Source organism: Ursus arctos, unplaced genomic scaffold, assembly GCF_023065955.2.
Source record: "Ursus arctos isolate Adak ecotype North America unplaced genomic scaffold, UrsArc2.0 scaffold_7, whole genome shotgun sequence".
Taxonomy (NCBI): domain Eukaryota; kingdom Metazoa; phylum Chordata; class Mammalia; order Carnivora; family Ursidae; genus Ursus; species Ursus arctos.
This window is the reverse complement of record NW_026623089.1, coordinates 59,858,451-59,876,369: the sequence shown is the minus strand read 5'-3', so window position 1 is coordinate 59,876,369 and position 17,919 is coordinate 59,858,451. Positions and strand designations below refer to the sequence as shown.

General features: G+C 34.7%; 1 protein-coding gene across 6 annotated transcripts in view; it reads right to left on the bottom strand.

Annotated features, from left to right (window-relative positions):
* The window catches only part of JMJD1C (jumonji domain containing 1C), a 322,853-nt gene that overhangs the window by 170,394 nt on the left and 134,540 nt on the right, over window positions 1-17,919 (bottom strand). The window lies entirely within an intron of this gene.

Below are 17,919 nucleotides of genomic sequence, written 5' to 3'. Positions count from 1 at the left end.
AGAGGAAAAACTAAGCTTAAAAACCATTTATCTCACATTTAAAATTATAACAGTATCAGATTTACACAATCTATATTGTAGTACATAGCAGTGCTGTATCATAGTAAAAGGATTGCAAAAGATTTTATCCAAACCATACATACCACCACTACATGCAAATTCCTTACCACTACTTCACAGATTACAAAACAGAAGACAACATTTGTCTGCAAACACAACATATGTCAGAATACCAGAGATATCCTGGCTTTACTCACTAAAAAGTGGGAGACAGAGACATTTCAAATGATGAAAATATTTCTAAATCTGTAATTATTTTTTCAACCAAAAAAGGTAAGACCTCCTTTTTGCACTCTGAAAGTGAATTACTTTGATATGTTTTACCTCTAATTCTTCTCTGAAGAACAGAAAAGACCTTGCAAATCATTCTATTCCTAGAAATCCCTAGTTGAGCTCCAAGAGTAGCACAACCATCTTTGAGTTTACCGGTACAGTTTACAAGCTATTACAATGGTCTGATAGGTACCTTGCATGGTTCATACATCCATGTCAACTTTATCACCTTACGATACCAAATCACATTTCACTCACATGCATAATAATTCTCTAGCTTAAAACAAGATTTTTTGAAAAAATGTACATGTTTACCAAGAAGGGAAGAAGAAAAGTGGGACAGGAAAATCTAAAAGGACATATAACAACTGGTTAATGACAGATACCTATGGGAAATACATAGAAGAGAATGAGAGAAAATTATCACTTTTAACCTTATGTATTTCACAATTATTTAAACTTTTCAATACACAGTTGCTTCTGACCTCACTAAGTTACATAACCATATGTCTCAGTTTACTCATCTGCAAAACAGGGATAATTAAAGTATCTACCTCAAATGAATGATGTAAAACACTGAAAAAAATGCCTGGAACTTAGTAAGCCTTCAAAAATTAATGTTATATTACTGATACTATTACATGCAATGAAATAATAAAAACATAATACAAATCATGTTTTCAAAATGTAAATATAAATAATTTAGAACAGTATCAGAAGACGTATCTATCTATCTAACCTATCTTTAGGTAAGCTTTATGCCCAATGTGGGGCTTGAACTCACAAGCCCTAGATTAAGAATCATGTGACCCACCCAATGAGCCAGCCAGGCACCCTGATCTATATTTATTTTTATAGAACTCTTCACAATTGCTGTTAAATAACTGTGTCAGACAGCAAGGTTCATACTGTTAGATTCACAGTACTTGCATAATGCTTAGCACACACTAAATGGCAAAGAATATTTATTGTATGAATGAAATTATGATGCAACACATATGTTGTTGCTGCATTTTGTTATTTGTAACCATTTATCAATTAAAAGAAAAAGTATATATACACTAAAAGAGAATCTACTTATGTAAATAAGTAAGCATTTTTAGACTGCTCAACAAGGCCGACATTTTCCCCCCAAAAGCTGAAAAAAAAACTTCTAAAATTAGAACACATGGTAGACATGGTAACCACATTTCTGGACAGGAAGAAAATAGAATCAACACACTCCCATCTTTGTTTTACAGGGCTAGCTGCTTTTGGCTGCTTCAAATTATTAACAGCAACAAAACAAAAATCCGTAGCAATTCCAAGCATAACAAAAAAGATGAATACATATGGGAAATACCTATAATGGAAAGATCAAATAATCAAGGAAGTGATTCCAAAATAATTTTAGTATATAGGGATCTCTCATACATTATATCCTGAGAATAACTCACTGTGGCTCAAGAGAAGGGCAAAAACATAAAGACCCACCAAATATGAATACCCTTACAGAGAAAAATTATTCTGAAAAACAAATTCTAGTTAATTACAACTAACTGCTATTTTTGGTTAAAAGATTGAAATGTGACAACAACCTAAAACACACCAAAAAAAAGTAAAATAGATCATGGATTAGGGTTAGAAAAGGAGGGAAAAAGCAGAAAGAAAAAATATTAACTGTGCAAATTCAGTAATAATGTCCCCCTGATCTAAGTCTAAATAAAAATAAGATTTTAAAATGAAAAAACCCACATTTGTATAAAAAATACAGTTTCTCTTAAATACTTTTAAATTGCTTTTGATGATTTCAAATGTTAAAAATAAACTGTTTTCAACATTGACTGTGGCTGGTGCCTTAAAATCAATTATTTTTTGCTTCTTTTTCCACAACTTTTCTGATTTTAATATGAAATGAGTTCTTTTAATGTCTTAAGAAACAACAAAACTTGGTACTTGTATACCTAGAACTTGGCACTGAAGTTAGGCGTTACAAAGTAACAGATAAAAGAAGAAATGCCTCTGGGGTTTGATACATAATTGCTTTGTTGGTTTCTTCCCAATTTTACTTATGGCACATCTTAATTTTATAACTCAGTAAGCATATCCTGCTCAATTTGATCCCAGTCAACAAACATGGAAAGCAAAATCCAAAATTATAGATTAGAAAAAATTTAGATCTACATGTCAAAGGTACTCAAACCTGGGAAAAATTAAGGTATTTGGAATACTAGTTCATTTCTTTTTTCATACGATTTTAGAAATATTGATATATTAAAATTACTATTTTCAAAGAAGAGGTTTAACACTGAAAACAAGAAATTCCTTTCAATTCATAACCACATTAAAGTGTCTTTCACTCATTTATTCACTCATTCATTAATAGTTACTTAATAACTGTATCAGGTCCTGTGCCTACACCGAATACACTTAAGTGCATAATTGTTGCCCTCACTCAGGTAAAAAGTTAACCATAAATCTCATTAGGTTAGTATATACTATATATATACAATTTTATGATCAGGCCTCAGATGACTGGTGATCCTCAGATGACTGAGTGACCTTAGGTTAGTGAGTATCACTGCAGGTTTGCTGCGATTTTAGTAGGATTTCTGGTGGGCCTCACTATAGATCAAACAGGGTGAAATTTGACCATTCTGCTGGAGGATCCTACAGCATTTGTTGCTCTCTTCTCTGGGGACCTTCACTTTCCCTGAGAAGACAATTCTCTAATCATTTCCCTAGGGGTTTTGGCTAGCAATATTCAAAAGTGCAGAATGAAGAAAAAGGAGCTGAAGGAAAATAAAAAAGCTGCACCACTTAGCAAAAGGATTATCGTGTAGTCCTCTTGTATCACACCAGAAATACTGATGCAGTGTCCTTGAAGCCAAAACCTCTGGTGCTTAGATTCTTAAGAGAATGTACCTCCCGTTTCCCATAAGGTGAGAAGGGTTGGCTGCCTGGCTGGGAATATGGGGTTCTGAGAGGCTACTTCTCTTCATATCACCTGTCAATTAACCCCTCCATTTTCAGCCCCATCAATTACCTCTACTATGCAAAGGGTATGGTACTCTAATTTTTGAAACTTTCTGGGATCTGCCAGCATTCTCTGCTGACATTTATGTTTCAGTTTTCTTGAATCTCACTAAGTGGGTCACTGCTTCTCATCCATTCTATATTCTAAAACTTTATTAATATCTTATTACTGTTGTCTCCTGTTCTGTCCTTTTTAACTTTTTATTGTCATTTTGGTGCAGTTTTGGAGGAATGAAGATAAACATGTGTTCCACCAGGCACATTTATCCAAGTTTCACTTAGATTATTTAAACACAATAAATGACAAACTCCGAGTCTCTTTCCCATCACTTCACTCTGCTGCTACAGTAATCTACCTAAAATAGAAAAGTGACTGTTCAACCCACATGTTGTGATTCAATCACTTTCCATTCTATACAGGAGGAAATGTCCAAAACCTTTATTGTAACACAAAACCATTTATGGTCTGTTCTATGCTCGCTCTTCCTTACTACATTTTCTGCCACTCCACCTCATATAAATTACGTTCCAGCTTGGCATAAATTCTTGGGATTTCCCAATCAAGAATCTCTTTTCTCACAAAATGACTTCTAATATCCTTTTCCAAGCAGAAAATGTCATTTCAGCATCTAAGATCACAGCAAGAATCACTCTCTGTGTAGTTTATTCTTAGCTCCCTTGCCAAGCTAGGTACAGCTTTCCTACTTCTCCCATTTTTATAAACTTTTATTATGTCATTGATTGGTTCATTTTCTACCTGCATATCTGTCTCTCTCCTAACTCTCTGGACTTCTTGACCAATTGTTTTCAGTTTATTCTTGGTAATATCTGCAAGGCCTTAAGTTATCTGATCAGGAATAAAGTGAAATGAGTATTATTGGGGCACCTAGGTGGCTCAGTTGATTGAGCATCTAACTCTTGATTTCGGCTTAGGTCATGATCTCAGGGTCATGAGACTGAGCCCCAAGCTGAGCTCTGTGCTCAGAGTGGAGTCTGCTTGAGATTTTCTCTTTCCCTCTGCCCCTCCACTTCCCTCCCCTGCTTCCTTGTGTACTCTTTCTCTCAAATACAATAAATAAAATCTTTTTTTAAAAAGTGAAATGAGTATAAAGTTGTTTTCCTTCTAAGACTTTTCCTGAAACTAAGCTGACTGAAAAATACAAATGCTATTCCTGTGATTTTTTCCCAGTAAGATTCAATAACTGGCAGGGTATATATGTTCTACTATAGAAGAAAAAGCATTATCTTGGAGATAGAAGTTTGGGGTTCCATTTCCAGTTGTGCTAACTAAATTGAAAATAAATGTAAACAAATCAGCTAACATAATTATCCTAGCTCTTCCTTTTTCTTGCTGGAAAAGGAGGGACATTAAACTCAATAATGGTAATAACACTGCAACAAAAGGCTTTCATAAAGTGTTTTACATATGATACGTGCTTATATAATAAAGAATTAACCTAATCCAAAGAGGAGTCTGGCCTCTGCCCTGGGCTACTGGGAAGGGATCTACAGGCCTCTGGAATGTCCTGCCTAATAGGCATGTCTATTTACCTAGAGGCTTTGCCCAATGGACAGTCTAACAATTTGATTTATGATGGGAGCTCTGGGCCACACAGTATCAGTTGTGACCTCCAGAGAAGTGATTACTAAAGGTATGAGTTTGACCCCCTAGGAGGGGCTAAAGACTAAAGGTCAGTCATGTGGACAGTATGTGATCAAGCCGCAATAAAAATAATGAACACAAAAGGCTTGACTGAGCTTTCCTGGATGGCATTAATCTGCACAGTGTCACACACTATGGCTGGAAAGAGGTAATACTGTTGATGACTCAATAGGAGAAGATGACCAGGAGCTTCATGTTTGTACTCCTATTAGACTTTGTACCCTAGGACTCTTCCCTTGACTGATTTAAATTTGTATCCTTTCTCTGTTAACAGGCTGTGGGTGTGAGTACAGGAATTTTCAGCAAGCTCTGTGAGTCTTTCTGGCAAACTGTCAAATCTGAGGGTGGTTTTGGGAAACCCCTGAACCTAAAATGGTGTCAGAAATTAGGGAAGTCTTATGGAGACTGTTCTTTCAAATTGTACAGATGGCCAAACTCACTGCAGTTGGCATCAGCAAGATAGATGCTAACCAGCTGAATGGTACGGTTTGGGAAGAAAAAGAATGAGAGGGTAGGAGATGACAAACCTTTTATATCTAAGTGGCCACAGGGCCAATCCATGGTATGGCACAGTACAACTGTACTATGATCAGTTACTAGAGATATACAACTTACCAATGGAATTTAGAAATGGTGGATCCAAGTCCTAAGGAGTTAGTTCACTAGATATATAAAGAAACACAAAATTTTAAAAATGAACTAACTCTACAATCTCTTGATTATTGTTATATCTAAGAGCTACAGAGAAAAAGTAAGGGAGAGTGTTGGGGCAGAGCCTGATGCTGAGCCAAGCTTGGGTTTTGGCCAGTTCCAGCTAAAGCCACAAGTCACAGATCTACTTCTGTAGGGAAAAGTTATGCTGAAATAACAGATAATGAAGATTTTAAGAGAACAGGGAAAGAGAAAGGGAATAGGGAAAGAGAAAGAGAATAGGGAAGAGAAAGTCAAGAGACTCATCCTGGCTGAGTGAGAATCTTTAAATGGTTGTTAAGAAATGGGATAGGGGTACCTGGGTGGCACAGCGGGGTGCCTGGGTGGCACAGCGGTTAAGCGTCTGCCTTCGGCTCAGGGCGTGATCCCGGTGTTATGGGATCGAGCCCCACATTAGGCTCCTCCGCTATGAGCCTGCTTCTTCCTCTCCCACTCCCCCTGCTTGTGTTCCCTCTTTCGCTGGCTGTCTCTATCTCTGTCGAATAAATAAATAAAATCTTAAAAAAAAAAAAAGAAATGGGATAACTGAAGTGGACATTGATGGGCATCAAAACAAAGATCTTACAGTAGCACTCTTTATTAGAGTTTGGGAGAACTGACAGGAGGAACTGCTAGGCTCCCCAACATTAAAGAGCCCTAAATAAATTTGCTTTATTCACTCTAGTTTGGGATAACCTTAAAAACCAGGAAGGGGGAAGATGACTAAGATTAACTTCGAATTTCCTGTGCCAATGTTTCCACAATCTACACAAGATTACAGATGAGAATGCCTGAGTACCCTGGCCAAACCCCAGCTGGGGTCCAAAGATCAGAGGCACATAAAGTTGGTTAAATTATGGCAGAAAAAAGATGTTTCTGGGATTCCTTGCTATGGGAGCCCCATGCACTAAGAATATAAATTTACTAGAGAAATCCTAATGGAGGCTACAGTTAGATTAAGGGGATATAGAAATGTAAAGGTTAATATCATTAAGTAAAACATTTAGATGACAATTGGAGTGTTTGAACAGACCTTATGTAAAATAGTTGCATCTCCTTTACCTGAAAGTATTACAAAGATTATTTATTATGTCTGACTGGGAAAGGTTTCTCCCACTTAGTACTATAAAACAGAAGGCTTATAAAGCCATTTTAAGGGCAATAGTGATTGGACGTGCTAAGTGGGAACCAACGAGAATGCTCTAAACCACACAAGTTAGTTTCAAATAGTATAGAAAAAAAGCTAGACAAATTCCCTCTCCTGTGAACAGAACTCTCAAGTGCCAGTATCCTCAACTCCTACTTTTCAGGCTATATCTACTATAAAGGAAAGAATCTCTGGGTATTGGTCCTATTGGGCTAATGGACCATGTGGTCTATAACTTCTGGCAAACTGATCACTAAATAACTCGATGACCAAATGCTTAAAAAAGCCCCTGTTGGCGCCTGGGTGGCTCAGTTGTTAAGCGTCAGCCTTCGGCTCAGGGCGTGATCCCAGCGTCCTGGGATCTAGCCCGGCATCAAGCTCCCGGCTCAGTGGGAAGCCTGCTTCTCCCTCTCCCACTCCCCCTGCTGGTGTTCCCTCTCTCACTGGCTATCTCTCTCTCTCTGTCAAATAAATAAATAAAATCTTTAAAAAAAAAAAAAAAAAAAAGGCCCCTGTTGATAATACAGAAAATGCACAAATTCACATCATCCTTATTTTTGTGGGGTTTTTTGGTCCATCCTGAGACAAGGAGGAAGACCTATGGGAGGCTTTATGGCACACTCTAAATTACATCTAGGTGTGATTATTCATCTAATCCTAATACAGGGCCCTAACATTTTAGAGTAAAATAGATGTATCCTAACTGTACTCTATTAGCACACAATAATAAAAAGCATGGTGGATTAAATACAGGCACACAAAACAAAAAAGGACTTTAGAGGACATTGGTAGTGGTCTAGTCATTGTAGGACAAGATGAATGTGTGGTTTTTTTTTTTTTTTAAAGATTTTATATATTTATTGGACAGAGAGAGAGAGACACAGCAAGAGAGGGAACACCAGCAGGGAGAGTGGGAGAGGGAGAAGCAGGCTTCCCGCTGGGCAGAGAGCTCGATGCCGGGCTCCATCCCAGGACCCTGAGATCATGACCTGAGCCGAAGACAGATGCTTAACGACTGAGCCACCCAGGTGCCCCAAAGAATTTGCTTTTAATGAGGAGTGGCATTCAGAAGAAGAAGACCTACTAATGAGAATAAGCAGATTAGAGGGAGTTCTTCTCCAGGAGGAAAAAGCAAGGAATAAGAATCAGCCTATGAAGATAATGGGGTTGTAGTGAAATGGGTCAGTCAGACTCAAGAAATAAGACTAGGAACCAACATTGGGAAAGAACTGTACTCTGACCTAAAAGGGTCTCTGGACTGTCTTAATACAGATGGAGGGTAGAATAGCCATGGGACAGTGGCCCTCCATCTTAGATGCTAAGGCTCAAGGGCACACCTTGTAAGGGGATCTTATGGACCTCCAAACCTATGAAGTTCTTCTAGGACACCTGTAATATACATTGATGCACTATGTATGACTGTCCTTAACCCCATGACTGATCAAAATAAAACATACTTCAGTATAACCTAATAGGGGTAGGAAGTATTCTGAATATTTCTTGTGTCCTCCCTGTAGGAGAGAGGTGGGTCCAACAATATACAACACACAGTGGGAACCAGTCTTAGCACAAGCTTGTGAACTGAGACAGGGTCAATTGCTTTGTTCCAAACTGACTTGGAACCCAGTAATAACAGAATAAGGGCCAACTGTAACTAATACAATTGTATATGTGCAAGAGTTAATTCTGTTGAGGAGGCAAATTCCTCTGCAATTCTGACTAATCTGTTCTTTAATGAAACTGAGATGTATTAAGAACATACTACAACTGTAACCAACATGTAACAATGATATTGTTGGTAACATTCATGACCTATATAAAAAAGTCTAAAAATAATACTGGTGATAATCAAATGTATCAGGAGATTGAATTAAAGCCTCCTCAGAATATAATACGAAAAAGAATGGCCTGAGGAAAAACTACATTTCGCTCACCAACAGTTAACTCCTATGCTAAATAAGTTTATCAAGTTATAAGTTTATCATTAATTACAAATAGCAGTAAATCACAGAGTAAATGAATAACAAAATTAGTATAAGAATATGAAAATGTATGAAATGGCTTTGTAAGTCAGATTATTTATTTATATCTCTTCCTACTCCACACTAGCTCCCCCAAATTTTGGGCATATTCATAATGTTGTGATTGCTATGACCATCACATAAATGCTATACAAAGTATAGACAGCCAAACAAATATGACTGCTTTGCTGTAGGAGAGCACAGGCCAAAGGCTAGAGGGTGGCCTGTATATAGTGAAGAAGCATCTCTACCCAAGAGATGTGGCCTAGATGTCAGTTACTAAGAGGTGATCTCTAGGCCTTTGGAATGTCTTGATTGATAAGAGCCTTTGTTTGCCTGAGGACTTTGGCCACTGAACAGTCTAATAATGAGATTTATGATGGGTACTTTGGGCATTTCAGTATCATCAGTTGCAACGTGCGGAAGAAGTGATAACTATAGGTTATCCGTGTCCAACTATAGGTTATCCAATGTCCAGGAGGAAATAAAGACTAAAGCTCAGGTATGTAAACAGTATATAAACTGAGCTCCAATAAAAACTATGGACAGCAAAGACTTGGGTGAGCTTCTCTGGTTGTTAAAACTCTGCATAGTGTTGCTCATTGTGGCTGGAAAAATAGAATGATGTCCATGACTTCACAGTCCATGTTGTGGACCTCTCCTATACTCTGTGCCCTATGAATCTCTTCCATTGGCCAATTTTAATCTTCATCCTTTCTCTGTAGTAAACTGCAGGCACCCATATCACAGTTTTCAGTGAGTTCTAGGAGTCCTTTTAGTGACTTTTCAAACCTGAGAATGGGTTAGGGAAACCCTCAAACTTACAATTGGTGTAAGGGACGGTGATCTTCTGGAGACTCCCCTAAAACTGTACAGTTGGCAGTACACTGCAGTGCTATACTAAGGATTTTATTTATATACTTTGCTGCTTAACTTTCACAATAACTTTATATGGTAGGTACTACTATTATGAAGACTGTGAGACATAGAATAAATAACTCCAGTTCATCCTGCTATTAACCACAAATGGCAAAGTAGGGATTTGAAGGAGGAAATTCAACATCAAGACTTACACTCTTAATATATTACACTGCATTCCTAGATGACTGCTAAGGTTTTCTTTTTCAACAAATACATTGTCTAAATCTATGACTAGAAGATCTCCAAGGTCACATCAAGCCATATAAATCCAAGCAAATAGTAATTCAGATGGAATTAAAAACAAACCTTAAATAAAGTTTCAGTATATTTTATTTTGTTGTTGTTTGAATTGTTATTTTTATTAGAAAGGGGTTTTTTTTTATTTATTTAAAATTTATTTATTTTAGAGAGAGAGCGATTGAGTGAGAGCACGAGCAGGAGGGGCAGAGGGAGAGACAATCTCAAGCAGACTCAGCATGGAGCCTGACATGGGGCTTTATCTTATGACCAGGAAATCACAATCTGAGTAGAAACCAAGAGTTGGACACTTAACTGACTGTGCCACCTAGGAACCCCAGAAAGTTTTATTCTTTGTATTATTAAGGATATTAAAAATGCTGTATTAACAAAATTTAAAAGGTAACTGTCAAAGTATATTCACAGAAGACAAAACAAATTTACTAAAAGAATTCATTTGAAGAAAATCATTTCCAAAATAAAAAATACATGATAAAGTCATTATATTAAATTTCTAATTTCTTGGGAAATAATAGCTATTTCTATTGAAAAGAAAAATTAAGTCAGGCATAATCCCATCTTTTTTAAAAAATGATTTTAATTAGTTGATAATACTTTCTAAGTATATAATTTTGTCACCACTATAATCAAGATTTTTTTACTTGAATTTTATTTGTCCATGCTTCTCTAAAGTATTCATAATTATAATTTTTAAAAGCTGCATAATATCTGATTAATTTAACAATATTCACAAATTGTGGTGGGACTATAATGAACATCTTTCTGCATATAACATTTTGCCTTTCTTTTTTGTATCTGCAGGCCTACCACGCTGTCTTGCTCATATAAGGTGTGTGATAAACATTAGCTGAACTGAATTTAATTTTTACTTTTTAAAAATTGTTTTGTAAGAATAATTTCCTAAGAGAAGAATTAATGAATCAAAGAGGATGAACCTCCTTGTGGTCCTTACAACATAATACTTTCCCCCAAAATAATATCATTTATGACCCACAAGAAAAGGATAGATGTGCTCATCCACTGCAGTCTGTCAGTATTAGCTTTTATCATTTAAAAAGTTTGATACTTAACTACACGTAATTTGATCTCATAAAGTATTTTACTTTGCAGAGAAATAATAATCCTGAAGGTATAGTGTCTTTACTACTGCTTCATTATTTACCAAAGTACAAAGAACTGTAAAACTAATAATTCTAACTCTGGAAACTCAATTATCAATACGTAAAAACTCTTTAAATGAATTTAATTCAAAGTTCACTTCAGAGTTGGAATGTGACATGGGTTCCCATTTCAATAAAATTCGGTTGAGGTCATAATCTAAAAACCAAGTTTGTGAATGTAACAGCCAGATATAAAGGTTATTTTGTCCCAAAGAATAGTGAATTCTATTCTAATCTGAGAGGGTTTCTTTCAGAACAGAGAACAACTAAAAGGTACTTTCACTAGGCAAATAATGTACAGGCACTATATTGATAAACATTTACATGTTTATGATTTGATCACAATTCCTAATCAAACCAGAATAATCTATCTAATGAAGTTGAAAAGTTGCACTGAGAAGAAGGAGAAGTCTGTTTCCTAAAACTCACTCCAGAATATCTACTACAGATTAGAATACTTAGTTGGCAATAAAGTTTTAAGTTCTTTCCTTCTGCATCTGAAAAAAAACCCATTTTGGGTAATTTTACATCCCCTCCTCTCCTCCATGACAATTTAAGATCTCACATTTATATCTGATTAGAATGAGGGCATCTATTATAAGCATTTTTATTATTTGTCTTTGCCTACCTGCCATGTTTAAAATTGGTAACTTACATACTTTTAGCATAGCTCGCTGATTATGCTTTCCTTTCATTTGATCTTGGTATAAAGTAACAGCCAGAAAACTTGCTATAATTCCCAATAAAATCCTTTTTCACTAGCTGGAGGAGAATAAATTCATCACTTTAAAATAAGCATTTATTCACTAAGATAGATAAAGCACTGTGCTAGACTTCTAGGAATGATTCAGAGATGACTAAGACATGATTCCTGTCCTCAGGGAACTTACAATCTAGTAGGGAAAGACAGACATGCAAACAAATAGGTGTAATACAAAGCAGAGGTGCTAGTTGTTAAAACAGAGGTACAAACAAAGTTCTACAGGAACACAGGATGGTGAGATTAATTCTGGGTGGGGTGATCTGGAAGGCTGAGCCAGGAGAAAAGTAGTAGAAAACTCTGCCCCTTAGAAAATGCAGCAGTGTTACAGCCCAGCTGGGTTAGGGTCGAAGCCCCACTCCCCACAGAAGGTTTTCCTAAAGGAGATGGAGCCAGGGCCCTAATCCAGTTAGGTAGGTTATTCGTTGATTTCAATTATGAATGCCAACACTTTCTTTCCCTGGTGCAGATAAATGGGATTTCATGAGTATTTTACTTTACTTTAAAAAAATGAAATTTAACAATATATTAAGTAACTTACATAAAAATGTAAGACACCTTGGCTTTCATCATCAGAATAGCCTCAGGTGGTACCCTGATCATACAGGACCAAGTCATCCCCCCCCCCAAAAAAAGACACCACTTCAGCATGTTATATAGGTGGTGCTCCAATGTATGTTTTGCTATCGATATACTGGAAAGAAAGATGAAGAGACAATTCCAGAGAACTGGGTATTATACTATCCTATATTTTGTTGAAGTTTTAATTTTTAAATTTTTAAAATAAACTTTAGAAAAGGTTAATGAGACAACAGAATTTTTTTTGTTATGTCATAATTTCAAGAACCAGCAGGTACACTGCCAGTTTCTACTGATTTCTTAGAATAAGTAGAAAATATAATATGCAATATTTAACAGGTACCACACGAGGGGTGAAACTAGAAAGAGGATAATACAAACATATGTTTAAGTACAAAAGAACATGAAAGCAAGTATCATGTACACAGAATTAGAAACATTAAATTTGTAGAGAATTAAAGACAAGAATATTAGTTTCCGCTGTTTAATTCTTCCCCACCCCATGCTTAATTCTATTGCCATTTCATATGTAACCCAAAAATTTCTCAAATTTGTAGATATATTTATTATATTTATTCTGCTATATGAATTTAAAAACTCTGAATTTCATAACTGCTGTTTATAGATATCGTTACACAAGCCTTATTTTAATGAACAGTAGAGAAACAATACAATCTCAGTTATGTGTACTAAACATAAATGGGTGTTTGCAGAAGTCTCATGAAACTTAAAAATGATTATTTTCTAAAGTATACCAAGCACTGTCATTTCAATTATTTGTTCCATTCATTTTTACAACCTCCTGAAACAAAGAAAGGAAAGAAACAGGAAGAAAGGAAAGAAAACACATCCTGACTGTCTGAATTAAGGAAGATATCTCATTATATAGATGTCCTTTAAATATAAGTATACAATTCAAAAAGACTTGCTATCATAAAATGAGCTGAGCAAACCTTGAGACAAATACAAAAAGGATTATAGTATCTCTAATAATATAAAGAAAGCTTACAACAAATACTAGAAAAACACAAAATCCTAATAATTAATTGAAAAAAGACAATCACAAAAATACAAGTTGCTAATAAGTATGAATATTTATCCCATTAAAGAAATGCAAATTAAAACAATGAAATGGTATTTTAAAATATCAAATTAGTAGATATAAAAATTACAACATTCACTTCTGTACTCAAGTTGTAAAAATCCTTTTTTTAAATGTTTGGATTTTCAAATAAGACAATCTGAAAATAAGTAATCAATGTTTGTGGGGGGTGGGAGTGAGGTGGGGGCTTAGGATGAGGGTCAGATGAAAGCACTCACACACTGACTGGGGACAATGGCAGTAAGTATTTGTGGAGAGTATCAGGAGGTTTTTATATATTTTTTTCAAGTTCATACCCTCTGACCAGTAATTCTACTACTATGAATCTAAATTTTTAAAATAATCAGAGATGCAAAGATATACATATTTATCACAATAATATTTACCAGTTATTTATAATCACAAAAAAATTAGGAACAAAACCAAACATTAGGGAAATGGATCATTATAGGATGAAATATTATGTAGTCATTAAAAACTTAAAATTATTACCTGTGAGGAGGAATGAATACAATGAAATATCAAGTAAAAAAAGCAGGATCTACAATTTTAATGCAGTCTTAGCTAAAACTATGATTAGAAAGCAGAGATTTTATATCCTGTTACTTATTTATTAGTTTTAATACATGGGAAGGCACATAAAATCTTTAGGGGTTTTTATATGTAAGATCACATCATCTGCAAACAGATATAACTTTACTTCTTCCTTTCTAGTTTAGATGCCTTTTTTTTCTTTTTCTTGTCTACCTGCTCTGGCTAGAACTTCCAATACTATGTTGATCAGAAAAGTGCCCTCTTGGTCTTATTCCCAATCTTAGAAGAAAAGCTTGCAGTCTTTCACAATTGAGTATCATGTTAAGCTAAGCAGAAGGATATAAAATCAACACATAAAAATCAGCTGTGTTTCTATATTCTAATAATGAACAATCTGAAAATGAAATTATCAAATTGATTCCATTTACAATAGCATCAAAAAGAGTAAATTACTTAAAAATTGACCAAGTAAGTGAAAGACCTGTATACTGAAAACTACAAAACACTGCTAAAAAAAATTTTAAAGAAAATACAAATAAATGGAAAGACATCTGTGGTCATGAACTGAAAGGCTTATTATTGTTAAGATTTCAATACCACCCAAAGTAATCTACAGATTCAATGCAACCTTTATCAAAATTCCACAGTTTCAGGCTGAAGTAGGGAAGTATCCATCCTGAAACTCTTTTGGAATTCCAAAGGACACTGAATGGCCAAAACAGTCTTGAAAAAAAACAAAGTTGGAGTACTCACATTTCCTGATTTCAAAACTTACTACAAAGCTACATGGGGTGCCTGGGTGGCTCAGTCATAGTTGAGCATCCAACTTATAATTTCAGCTCATGTCATGATATTGAGCTCTGTATGGGGCTCTGCACTAAGTGAGAAGTTGGCTTGGGATTCTCTCTCCCTCTCCTTATGCCACTCCCTCCCATTAGCATGCACTCTCTCTCTCTCTCAAATAAATAAATAAATCATCAAAAAATTTTACTACAAAGCTACAGTAATCAAAGCAGTGTGGTACAGGCATAAACACAGATATGTAGACTGATAGAATACAGAACACAGAAATAAACACTTGCATATAAGGTCAAATAATTTTTGCACAAGGTGCCAAGACCATTCAAAAGAAAAAGGAAAGTCTTTTTAACAAATGGTAATAGGAAAACTGGATATCAACAAGCAAATGAAAGAAGCTGAACACTCACCTAATACCATAAGCAAAAATTAGCTCAAAACAGATCAAAAGCCTACATATAAAGCCTAAAACGAGAAAACTCCTAGAAGAAAAGATACAATAAAAGCTTCATGATGTTGGATTTGGCAATGATTTCTTGGCTATGACACCAAAGGTATGGGTAACCAAAAAAATAAATAAACTGGATTTTATGAATATTAAAAATTTTGTACATCAAAAGACACTGTCAACAGAGTAAAAAGGCAACCACAGAATGGAAGAAAATGTTTGCAGATTCCATCTAATAAGGGATTAATATCCAGAATATATAGAGAACTCCTAGAACTAAACAAATAAAAACAACCTGATTAAAAAATGGGCAAAACTTGAATAGACATTTCTTCAACGAAGATAAACAAATAGCATATAAGCAAAAGAAAAGATGCTCAATACCACTAACCATTAGGGAAATGTAAATCAAAACCACAAGGAGGTACTACTACCTCACACCCATTAGGATGGCTATTATCAAAAACTAAAACCAACAAGTATTGCCAAGAATGTAAAACAGTACAGCTGCTATGGAAAACAGTATGGCAGTTACTCAAAAGTTTTAAAAATACAATTACCATATGATCCAGCAATTCTACTTCTTCAGCAATTGTCAAAAGAATTGAAAGCATGGTCTCAATGAGATATATGTACACCTGTGTACATAGCAGCATTACTCACAACAGCCAAGAGGTGGAAGCGACATAAGGGCCCCTCAACAGACAAATGAATAAATAAAATGCGGTACATACATAATGAAATATTATTCAGCCTTATAAAGGAAGGAAATTCTCATACAGGTACTAAATAAAAATAAACCTCGCAGACATTATGCTGAAATAGGCCAGTCATGAAAAGACAAATACCAGATGATTCCTCTTCTATTGAGGTAGGCAGAGTAGTCAAAATCCCAGAGACAGAAAATAAAATGGTAGCTGCCAGGAGCTGGGAAGAAGGAATGGGGAGTTGCTGTTCAATAGGAACACAGTTTCAGTTCTGCAAGATGGAATAAGTTCTATAGATGGATGATTGTACAACAGTGTGAATATACTCAATGCCACTGAACTTTATACTTAAAAATGATTAAAGTGGAAAATTTTATGTTAAGCATATTTTACCATATTTTTAAAAATTCTTTAATTCTATAGTGGAAAAAAAAGCAGAGAAATACTTTATAAGAAAATTTGTCAAAATATGTCATGCTTGGTGATGAAAATAGATTTATGATTTTCTACCTTATGCCATTTAGCATTTTCCAATTTTTTAATGTGTACCCTTTTTTTGTATAAGAAAAAACAAGCTGAATTTTTTAAAAAGAGGTTACATAATTAAATATTTTGTGAGGTTAAAAGGTTTTCAACAGAAATTTCTAAAATAATGACAAAAATTATTATTAAACAATATTTTCTAATTAAAATTTTCTCCAAAATCAGTAATTTATGAATATATAGGAATTCACCTTGATTTTAATAATTACCTCTAAGACAGGACAAAGGGTTTCTCAAGTTCTGTTTATTCTTTAACCGTGATACTGAGGCATACTTTCTGGTATTATTGTTACTGCTTCCTGCTTTTGAGGCTTTTCATATAAAATTCACATAAATGTCAAGTTTTAACCAATTCTTGAGTTAAAGTTTATAAAATAAAAAAACATGTTAGTCATGGCTTTAAAATCTTCATATTAACAATTCAATATATTCATCCAACAAATATTTCTTAAAATCTACCATGGATAAAATTATCTTATTTTGCTAGAGTATTCAAAGTATCTTACCAAAACTATAGCTCATAGATATCATCTTCCATCTTTTGAAATTATATGTATTTTCTTTTAAAAACATTAGTTCATTTCATTCTCTTTTTCCCTCCCTGCATTTTCTTTTTAACCACTTACCTCCTAAGACTTTTAAAGGTCTAACCTACTAAAAAAGAAAATATTTAAGCACTACAATTATTAACAAGAAAAACTACTCTTGTAAATAGTTAATTTATGCTTAAAAACATCTGAAAGTACGTACTCTCATGGTACTTATACCAAATACCTGAAATAATGTTTTAATGGCTTTAAAAATATTTATTTGATATCAATGTAAGAAAATGATTTCATTCAAATATATACAGCCCAATGGTTAAACAGATATGGCTTTCTTCCTAATAGAACTATCTTATTTAGTTGGTATGTTTCTTTTCTTTTTTCTTTTCTTTTCTTTTAACGTAATCTCCACACGTAATGTGGGGATTGAACTCACAACTCAGAAATCAAGAGTGGCATGTTCTTCCGACTCAGCCAGACAGGCTTCCTTAGTATGTTTCTTTTACAAAACTCCTCAAACTAGCTGAGAATTTTGTGAAAACTGTATTTCTCAAATAGAATATTTTCTGATTTTAAGTAATTTTACCTATTACGTGAATATATAACTTCACATTAAATATCTACTTTCACCCACAATGAATTCAATTTTTATTAAATTTAATAAACGAAGAAAAATAACATGCTATTGAATGCTT